Raw genomic sequence first — 9,302 nt, 5'->3', positions numbered from 1 at the left:
AGAAACCATCACCAAATCGTGTCAATTCACTTACCTTAATGTGATCTATAAAGGTGCTCTTGGCCCCTGCCCACCTCTATGGCTTCATCTTGTCCAACTCTCTCCCTCACTCAAATCTTTCCAGCCATCTGGTCTGTGTTCTGACCCCAATTCTTCAAGCACTTTCATGACTCAGGGTCCTTCCAGAGGCTGTATTCTCTGCTTGGGGTGTTCTCTCCCTCTGCCTTCTTGCTTCTGCTTTGATAAAGGTTAATTTCTACTCAATGTCCATATTGAATTATAAATGTCACTTTCTCAATAAGGTCTTATGCAACATCTTCCTAGTCTAAATTATGTTTTTCTACTACATTTCCCCAAAGCACTTACCACTTTTTTTCCTACATAACCTTTATCATGGTTTGTTATGACACTTTTGTAATTATGCCTAGTTTAACATAATCTCAAACACTAAACCATATGCTCCGTGACAGTATGAATCTTGTCTATTTGCTAACTACTATATCCATGGGTCCTAAAGCTGTTAAAGATTTGGACTTCCAAGGTAAGTACAATAAGAATGCTTTGCTTGTTTTGTTTGTAATGTTGAGAAAATCTTATTTTAAAGAATAATTTCTAATAAGCAATATGAGATAAATTATATTTCAGAATTAACTACATTTTCAGTTAATAAAGAAAAGTAAAAATTAAAGCAGCTTCAAAACATGAACAAATTGTTACAAAGTACAGCAATATAGCATTATAATACCTGTGATTATTGTAATTTTTGAAATTTTAGTCACTTTTTTTAAAGACTTCACATGGCAGGGGGATTATTAAAAATCAATAAGAAGATTTGTAGTCATTGCATTTCCTCACTTTTTATCCTTTTCAAAGTATTTCATGCAAATATGTGTATTTTTCCACTGCCATACCTTTGAGCCAATGGTTGTTTACTAACAAAACGTCATTTCTTTTGTGGTATAGAAGGCACTGAAATTCAGAACTGGATACTTAAAAAATTTCAAGAGCACAAAAATTTTTGAACTTTTGAAAGTTAGCACTATAGTAAGTTGGGTTAATCTTAGGCAATTATTAGATAAACTATTCAATAGGTTATTTAAATAAAACATTTTTAAGTAAATGACAATAAAAGGAATAAGCAGAAATATTGAGACTATCTACTGAAATATTATTTTCAGTAATTCTATTTTTTCCTAAAATTATACAACACAATTTTACTTAAAACTATATTATTTAAACATATTCTAAAGTATGTTGGGATTTTTATCATACTAAATAATAATCATTGATTTGTGATTACCAGATAATAAAGCTTCTAACTTAAAAAAAAAAAAGAAAAAAAACAACTAGTGATATTTAGGAGGGTATATATTATCTTGTTTTAGGGAATAGTTTGCTTATTGGTTGATTTATTTATTTTGCTTTTAAGTAACCGAAATGGAATACTTTTATGCAAATCCAGGGTTATACATTTAGTATGCAAAACTTGGTAGATGAGAAAATAAGATATTCAGAGCAACATTTTCTCATCAACTTAACCTTTATATTTTTCTTTTCTTATTAAGTACATTTAAAACTGCATGAAATCTGAATTTTTTTGTAATAATTTGAAAATGTGGTTTGGAAAATGAACAATACACCCATGATTATATGATTGTGACTATGCAATTCTTTGTAATTTCCTGTATATAGTTTACTCCTTTCTTTATAGAATTTATTTCTAGCTGGTTCATTTTCACTAAAGGAGCATCTGAAAAAAGGAAGATTCTTTACGCTTTCTAACGTAGCAGGAATATCAGCCTTGATAACACCGTGATAGAAGTTCTAGGACTTAGCTAAATGCCCTACTATTGTCTTCCCCTCCTCTCCTCCTGTTTTCCTACAAATTAAAATCCAGTTGCTCTGTCTGTAAAGCAGTTTTCCAGATGTCTCCAAGTCTAAGTGAAAAAACGACAGATGAAACATAAAAACTGAAAAGGCTTAAAAAATGAAAGCCAGAAAAATGAACCAGGTTGGGCTCAGTGTAGTGTGTACAGTCTTGCCTTAATTTTCTTACCGACACCTGTTAGGATCAATATAAATGATAAAACTCAGATCATTAGTCTTAAAATGAAATTCTATTAAAGAAAATATCACACAGTGTAGCTTTTTAAATGCTCACTCATTCAATTTTGGCACTGCCAAGTCATTAAAAAATAATTTTATAGGTCTGTGCAAGCTGAGCCATGGATATTTGTTTTTCCTAAGATCTTAAATATATAATTTTAAATAGTGGGAAAGATGAGCAATAAAGACTTCCTGCAGATAAGAAAATAAAGGATTACAACTACTATTACTTCAAAAGTGATCAAGGTTTTCTTAGGGCCAAAGAAGAGAGAGAAGCCCTGGAGAACTTGCCAACTCTTCCTTAGCCAGGGAGAAATATTACAGAAAAAAGAGAATGTAGGGAATGCTGCTTAGTCATCAAAACATACCATCAACATCCAAACAAATCCTGCTTTTCTTTCTTGCAGGATAATGGATTTTATAATTTGAAATGCAAAAACTGCCAAATCTTAACTCGCGTCGCTAAATATATTAATATGTTATTTTCTCTTTCTAATAAACTGTTGCTTTATTTTTCCTAAAGCAAATTCCTTGAAGCAACTTTCCCACTAATATTTTTATTAGCTAATATTCTGAAATCTTCATACTTAACTCCTGCTCTTCTATTCTCGCTGACTGAAATGATCTTTCCCTCTCCATACACGCTCTCTTTCTTGACAGATAGGCCCTCCTGACCACCTCATTTATACTACACTTTATTTATACCCTCACCGCAACTCCTTATTATATTATTTTAGATTGTTTTCTTTAAAACAAATCACAATTTAAAATTAGTTTTGCTATTTGTATTTGTTAATTTTTTGTCTTCTCTTTCATGAGAACCTATTGGCCCAAATAGCATGAACTGATAGATATACTACAACCTAGTGCTTTGAATATTTTCTGACACATAGCAGGCGCTTACTAAATATTTGATTAATTGCAGCATGTGTATTTTTATAAAGGAAAAGAATAGTGGAGGCAACATTTCATTATTTTATATACAGTTTCCAAGAGCATTTTCTTACTTTATCATTCTTGTTTTTACTTAATAAAAACTTATTTTTATTAACTTTAAAATTTATATTTACTTACATCATTTTACTGACTTTGTTAACATTGATGTTAATGTTTTCTTGCCTCTCCAACAACACTAACCCATGTATTTGTCTTCTCCCTTTTAAGTCCTTCCCAGGAACACTAGGCCTACTGGTATAAAGACAGTGTTACTAGTGTTAGTTGAAACTGAAAGAAAACAAAGAATAAAGAAAGGATTGAAGAAAGGAAGAAAAGAAGAAGGAAGGAAGAATTGAAGGAATAAGGCAAGTGTCAAGGAATAATTTTTGATATAATGGATCCATTACAGAGGTTTATTCCAAAGAAACATAAAAAATAACCCACTTAATTGAGCAGTAATTATTTTTTAACTTTCTGCTATTTAAGTTTTTTCTCTGTTCTTATATTTTTATTTTTTATAATATTTTTTTATTATATTATGTTAGTCACCATATAGTACATCCCTGGTTTTTTATGTACAGTTCCATGATTCATTACTTGCGTATAACACCCGTCCTACCGATCTTCCTACTTCTATGTTCCATAAATGAGTGAAGCCATATAATTGTCTTTCTCTGCTTGACTGATTTTGCTTAGCATTATCTCCTTCAATCCCGTCCATGTTGCAGCAAGTGTTGAGAAATCTGCCCATTCTTTTGATGGCTGAGTAATATTCCATTGTATATATGAACCACATCTTCTTAATCCAGTCATCTATTGAAGGGCATCTTGGCTCCTTCCATGATTTAGCTATTGTGGGCAATGCTGCTATGAACATTGGGGTGCATATGGCCCTTCTCTTCACTACGTCTGTATCTTTGGGGTAAATACCCAGTAGTGCAATTGCTAGATCATAGGGTAGCTCAATTTTTAACTTTTTAAGGGACCTCCACACTGTTTTCCAAAGTGGCTGTACCAACTTGCATTCCCACCAACAATGGCAGAAATTGACAAGGCAGGAAATAACAAATGTTGGAGAGGATGTGGAGAAAGGGGATCTCTGTTCTTTTAAAAAAAAAATAATGCACAGTAAAATTAACTTTTTTCTTTTGATGCACAGTCTGGGCTTTGGCTCATCTATCAATCTGTGTAAGCACCGTGGATATTTACAGGATTTGAAGTGGTTCTGTCACCCCTTAGAAAACCTCATGCTGTTCCTCTGTAGTCAAACCCTCTCACCACCACTAACCCCTGGAAACCACCGATCTGTTCTTTTCCTTATAGATTTGCCTTTTCTGGGATATAATACCGATAGGCCAATATACTACATAACTATTTGAGACTTGACTCAGTCAGCATACTTTTGAGATTCATCCATGTAGCGTTTACCTGAAGTTTGTTCTCTTTTATTAATGTGTAGCATTTCACCATATGGATAAGTAACAGTGTATGTCCCATTTAAGGACATATTGGCTGATTCCCATTTTTGGTTATTATGAATAAAGTTGCATAAACATTCATAGACAAGTTTTTACATGTGCATAAATTTTTACTTCCCTGAGGTAAAAAAACTAGAAATTGCTCAAAAACTAGAATTGCAAAATAGTAAGGCAACTCTATGCCCAGTTTTATAAGAAATTGCCTAACTGTTAACTTTGTTTCATTTGTATTAAAACAGTGATGAATGTTGCTGATGCTCTACGTCTTGTCAGTAATGCTAACTCTGTGTGCGCGTGCGTGTCACCGTTCTAAGAGGTGTGCTGCGGGATCTCATTGATGGTACCATTTTTCATTTCCCCACTGACTGCTTAGGCTGAGCATCTTGTCGTCTGCGTATTTGCCATCCTGTATACCTGCTTTGTTATGCACCTTTACATATATTTTGAAATTGAGTTGTTTACTATTGATGAGTTTTCAGAATTCTTTACATATTCTAGATAGAATTACCTTGCTTGATATCTGACTTGCAAATATTTCCTCCTAGTCTGTTGTTTGTCTTGAGATTTTCTTAAGGATACATTTGGTATAGCAAACATTTTTAATTTTGATGAAGTCCTAATTACCATTTTATTCATTTATAGATCATGCATTTGGTACCACATCTAAAAACTCTTTGTCTAACCCAAGGTTACACAAATATTCTCATGTTTTTCTCACTGAAGTTTTATAGTTATACATTTTAGAATTCAATATATGATCATTTTGAGTAGGATGTGAGGTATAGGTCAAGATTCACTTAAAAAGAAACATGAAAATCTCTAAGTGTGCTCATTTGCTTAAAAAAAAACTATCCTTTTTTCATTGATTGCCTTTTCACTTTTGTTGATAATCTATTGACCATATCTGTTTAGGCCTATTTCTAGAATCTGTTCTACATCTATGTGTCTGTCCTTTTGCTAATACCACATTTTCTTTACTACAATAGCTTTATTGTAAATCTTGTATCAGGTAGTATGAGTCCTACAATTTTTTTCTTTTCCAAAATTGGTTTGGATATTTTATGTCTTTTCCCTCTTCAAAAATTTTTAAAATGTCTATAAAAACTTGCTGGGATTTTTTTCAGGAATTGCATTTAATGTACATATCAATTTAGGTAAAATTAACATCTTAAGGATGTTGAGACTTCTAATTTATGATACATGCCTTTCCAATTATTTTGGTCTTCCTTTGTTCCTTTTTCAGGATTTTTACTTATCAGCATACAAATCATGCACATATTTGTAAGACATATCTACAAACTTCATTTTGCTGGAGCAATTGAAAATATTTTTAAAAAAGTATTTCTAATCATTGATTAGTAGCAATTAGAAATATGATCGAGGGTGCCTGGGTGACTCAGTTAAGCATCTGCCTTTGGCTCAGGTCATGATCTCAGGCTCCTGGGATTAAGTCCCACATCACTGGGCTTTCTGCTCAGTGGGGAGTCAGCTGCTCCCTTTCCCTCTACCCCTTTCCCCCACCCTTTGTGCTCCCTCTCTTGATCTCTTTCTCTTTCAAATAAATAAAATCTTTTTTTTTTTTTTAAAGAAATATAATTGTACTTGGCAGCTTGGCCTTGCTAAACTCACTCATTAATTTTAGGGACTCAAAACTTACTAGTTTTAGGAGCTCTTGGGTAGATTTCTTGAAATTTCAATTAAGAATTGTATCTGCAAATAGAAACAGTTTTATTTCTTCCTTTACAAACTGTAATTTTTTTTTCCTTATTACACTCACCAGGACTTTAAGAACTATGTTGAATAATACTGAGAGTATAAATCCCTGCCTTGATCATGATCCTGTGGTAAAAACATTTAGTCTTGCACCCTAGGATGCTATCTGTAGGTTTTTGCTAATGCCATTCATCAGGTTCAGAAATTTCTTTCTCTTCCTAGGTTATCTTAGATGTTGAATTTTGTTAAATACTTCTGCATCAGTTGATAGGGCCATGTTTTTTAAAATTATTATTTAGTCTATTAAAACAGTGAATTACATTGATCGATTTTGAAATGGGAAACTGGCTTAATATTCTAGATAATCCCTATTTGGAGACAATTGATTTCATGTATTTCTGGATTCAGTTTGTTAATATGTTATTAGGGATTTAGTTCCTATGTTTATAAAGGATATTAGTCAGTAGTTTTCTTTCCTTTAATGACTTTGGATGACTTTGGTATCAGGGTAATGCTGGCCTCATTAAAGGATTTGTGAAGAATTTATTTACCATTTATTTTCAAAAGTGATTATATGCAATTGCTATTGACTTAAAAAATATTTGATAGACTTTGCCATCAGGGCATCAGATTTTCTTTTTCAGAAGGTATTTAATCATGAAATAAATTTCTTTATAGATATGGCACTATTCAGGTTATCTGGTTATTCTTGTGTGAGTTTTGATAGTTACTGGCTTTTAAGAAATTTATGGTCCATTACATTGAAGTTGTTGAATTTATGCACATGGAGTTGTTCATAGTATTCTACTACTTTATATTCCTCTATGTAATATCCCTTTTCATATCTGTGTGAACTGTATAGATATCTTTCTTTCATTCCTACATTAGTTTATGTCTTTTGTCTCTTGTTGTTAATTGTTTTTCAACTTGGCTAGAGTTTATCAATTTCATTAATCTTTTCAATGAACCAGTTTAGAGGCTTACTGATTTCCTCCATTGTTTGTGATTTTCTATTTCACTGATTTCTGCTATTTATTTATTTTTTATATTTTTCCTGTTTGCTTTGGGTTTGCTTTTCTCTTCTCTATTCTAGTGTCTGAAGGTAGAGCTTATATTACTGATATGAAACCTTTCTTATTTTCTAATATAAGCATGTAATGTTATAAATGCCCCGTCAAGATCATTTTAGCTGCATCTCATACATTTTGGTATGTGTATCCTTATTTTGTTCTCTTTGAACTATTTCTAATTTTCCTTAAGACTTTCCTTTTACCAATGTATTATTTATATGTCTTGTTGATCCTTCAACTAATTGTGAGACATTCCATATGTTTTCCTGGTATTGATTTCTAACTTAATTTCATTATGGTCAGGGAGCATAATTCATTAAGGTTTGTTTCACAAATATTATGCACTTCAAAATACTATGTATTCTATTTGATATAATAGAGTTATATAAATATCAATGAGTTCAAATCAGTTGATAATATTTCTCAAATCTCTATCCTTACTGATTATCTATGTACTTTTCTAATCTATTGCTTTTAATACAGTATTGAAGTTTCTTGCTACAATTGTGGATTTGCTCTTTTCTCCTTTAGTTTTACTAGTTTTTTACCTCATGTAATTTGTACCTCTATTGTTAGGTTTATATATAATAAAGTTATTGTATCTTCTTAGTGAAATAACTATTTTATTATTGTCAATGCCCAGAAAAGTCTACTACTATGAAGTCTATATTGCTTGATACAAATATGGCCCCTACTGCTTTCTTTTGCTTAATGTTTGCATGGTATATGTTTATCTATCTTTCCCCACTTAACCTATTTATATCATTATATTTAAAGTGGGGTTTTTATATCTAGCTTAGAGCTGGCTCTCTCTTATTTGTCTAAACAATCCCCATCTTTTAATTGGTTTGTAGAGACCATTTACATTTAATTTAATTATTAATATGTTTGGACTTAGATCTGCCCACTCATTCATTACTTGTTTTCTGGGTGTCCTCTTTTTTTGTTGTTCTGTTTCCTCTTTCCAGCTTTCAATTTTGATTATTTAAATATTTTTAGTATTCTATTTTATCTATTGACTTTGTAACCATAACTATGAATAGTTTTTTTCCCCCCATTGGTTGCTTTAGAGATTATAAGATACATTCTAAACTCTTCACAATGTCAAGGATGATGGAGTGTCCAAGATTTTGCCTCATGAAACAGCAAGCAGCATGAACTTTATATTCACATCTGCTCCCCTTTCCTCTCAAATCCCACAGAGGCTACATGAAGAGCCCAGATGGATGCTGTGCACACACTGGGTTTGCACTGTTGCTGAAAAACTGAGAGATGGGGAATTCACATTTTTATAATAGCCACAAGCATACTTCCCAGGATGGAGATATTATTTTAGCATACTGGAACAAGTAAACCTGTCTTCTGCTCTGGATAGATACACTGTATTTGTCTTCAAGGCTGTTCAGTATACAAGCATTCTTAAAGAGATATTCTGAAACAATAACTCTGCTCACAAAATATAAAAACACAAAAGACCCACAGACAATTGTTTCCAAAAATTGCCATCCCTCATTTCAATTATATCTCAGCTTCTGTCAAGTTTTCTCATGATACATCCCTCTGTTGGTCACTCTGATTAATGTGAAGTACAGAGTAATTTAATTGGCCTTATTCAGTATTTAATTAAGGCTACTATCAAGAGGACTCCAAAAGCAGGTTAATACCAGTCTTCAGTATCGACCTAAATCATGCTTCTCAGAGTTTTTGAACCAACCAGGTAAACAAAGCCCATAAAACATCACAGTTTTCTTAAATTTCTGTATTGACCTTTCTACCTGGCCTGATGCATCAATCTAGGTACAGTAGTATGTATTAGCTATTGCACATACTGTTTTGGCCCTTAAAGAGGAAAACAAGGTAAATCCTCTCATTCATAACAACACTGACCAGCGAGTTGAGCCTGATATGAATGACTTTCAGTGCTGAGGTAATGCCATTGATAAACACAGCTGAAGTCAAGGATATATTTCATACCACTTTATCAACTTCAACACTCTTC

General features: G+C 32.4%; 1 pseudogene; it reads left to right on the top strand.

The window, feature by feature from the left end:
• The first annotated feature begins 504 nt into the window (after positions 1–504).
• LOC103677148 overlaps positions 505–9,302 on the top strand; it is a 36,162-nt pseudogene continuing 27,364 nt past the window's right edge.

The sequence above is a fragment of the Ursus maritimus genome, unplaced genomic scaffold (genome assembly GCF_017311325.1).
Source record: "Ursus maritimus isolate PB19 unplaced genomic scaffold, ASM1731132v1 scaffold_5, whole genome shotgun sequence".
Lineage (NCBI taxonomy): Eukaryota > Metazoa > Chordata > Mammalia > Carnivora > Ursidae > Ursus > Ursus maritimus.
This window is presented reverse-complemented; position numbering and strand designations above follow the sequence as displayed.